Below are 2500 nucleotides of genomic sequence, written 5' to 3' on the forward strand. Positions count from 1 at the left end.
ACCCTCCCACCTACTCCTACACCCTCCCACCTTCTCCTACACCCTCCCACCTACACCTACACTCCCCCTACTCCTACACCCTCCCCCTACTCCTACACCCTCCCACCTACTCCTTCACCCTCCCACCTACACCTACACCCTCCCACCTACTCCTACACCCTCCCACCTACTCCTACACCCTCCCACCTACTCCTACACCCCTCCACCTACACCTACACCCTCCCACCTACTCCTACACCCTCCCACCTACTCCTACACCCTCCCACCTACTCCTTCACCCTCCCACCTACACCTACACCCTCCCACCTACTCCTACACCCTCCCACCTACTCCTACACCCTCCCACCTACTCCTACACCCTCCCACCTACTCCTACACCCTCCCACCTACTCCTTCACCCTCCCACCTACTCCTACACCCTCCCACCTACACCCTCCCACCTACTCCTACACCCTCCCACCTACACCTACACCCTCCCACCTACTCCTACACCCTCCCACCCTACACCTACAACCCTCCCACCTACTCCTTCACCCTCCCACCTACTCCTACACCCTCCCACCTACTACACCCTCCCACCTACTCCTACACCCTCCCACCTACACCTACACCCTCCACCTACTCCTACACCCTCCCACCTACTCCTTCACCCTCCCACCTACACCCTCCACCTACTCCTTCACCCTCCCACCTACACCTACACCCTCCCACCTACACCTACACCCTCCCACCTACACCTACACCCTCCCACCTACTCCTACACCCTCCCACCTACACCTACACCCTCCCACCTACACCTACACCCTCCCACCTACTCCTACACCCTCCCACCTACACCTACACCCTCCCACCTACTCCTACACCCTCCCACCTACACCTACACCCTCCCACCTACACCTACACCCTCCCACCTACTCCTACACCCTCCCACCTACTCCTACACCCTCCCACCTACACCTACACCCTCCCACCTACTCCTACACCCTCCCACCTACTCCTACACCCTCCCACCTACTCCTACACCCTCCCACCTACTCCTACACCCTCCCACCTACTCCTACACCCTCCCACCTACACCTACACCCTCCCACCTACTCCTACACCCTCCCACCTACTCCTTCACCCTCCCACCTACACCCTCCCACCTACTCCTTCACCCTCCCACCTACACCCTCCCACCTACTCCTACACCCTCCCACCTACACCTACACCCTCCCACCTACTCCTACACCCTCCCACCTACTCCTACACCCTCCCACCTACACCTTCACCCTCCCACCTACTCCTACACCCTCCCACCTACACCTACACCCTCCCACCTACACCTACACCCTCCCACCTACTCCTTCACCCTCCCACCTACTCCTACACCCTCCCACCTACACCCTCCCACCTACTCCTACACCCTCCCACCTACTCCTACACCCTCCCACCTACACCTACACCCTCCCACCTACTCCTACACCCTCCCACCTACACCTACACCCTCCCACCTACTCCTTCACCCTCCCACCTACTCCTACACCCTCCCACCTACACCCTCCCACCTACTCCTTCACCCTCCCACCTACTCCTACACCCTCCCACCTACACCCTCCCACCTACTCCTACACCCTCCCACCTACACCTACACCCTCCCACCTACTCCTACACCCTCCCACCTACACCTACACCCTCCCACCTACTCCTACACCCTCCCACCTACACCTACACCCTCCCACCTACTCCTACACCCTCCCACCTACACCTACACCCTCCCACCTACTCCTACACCCTCCCACCTTCTCCTACACCCTCCCACCTACTCCTTCACCCTCCCACCTACTCCTACACCCTCCCACCTACTCCTACACCCTCCCACCTACACCTACACCCTCCCACCTACTCCTACACCCTCCCACCTACTCCTACACCCTCCCACCTACACCTACACCCTCCCACCTACTCCTTCACCCTCCCACCTACACCTACACCCTCCCACCTACTCCTACACCCTCCCACCTACTCCTACACCCTCCCACCTACTCCTTCACCCTCCCACCTACACCTACACCCTCCCACCTACTCCTACACCCTCCCACCTACACCTACACCCTCCCACCTACTCCTACACCCTCCCACCTACTCCTACACCCTCCCACCTACTCCTACACCCTCCCACCTACTCCTACACCCTCCCACCTACACCTACACCCTCCCACCTACTCCTACACCCTCCCACCTACTCCTACACCCTCCCACCTACTCCTACACCCTCCCACCTACACCTACACCCTCCCACCTACTCCTTCACCCTCCCACCTACTCCTACACCCTCCCACCTACTCCTACACCCTCCCACCTACACCTACACCCTCCCACCTACTCCTACACCCTCCCACCTACTCCTACACCCTCCCACCTACTCCTACACCCTCCCACCTACACCTACACCCTCCCACCTACACCTACACCCTCCCACCTACTCCTACACCCTCCCACCTACTCCTACACCCTCCCA

Source organism: Procambarus clarkii, chromosome 92 (genome assembly GCF_040958095.1).
Source record: "Procambarus clarkii isolate CNS0578487 chromosome 92, FALCON_Pclarkii_2.0, whole genome shotgun sequence".
NCBI lineage: Eukaryota > Metazoa > Arthropoda > Malacostraca > Decapoda > Cambaridae > Procambarus > Procambarus clarkii.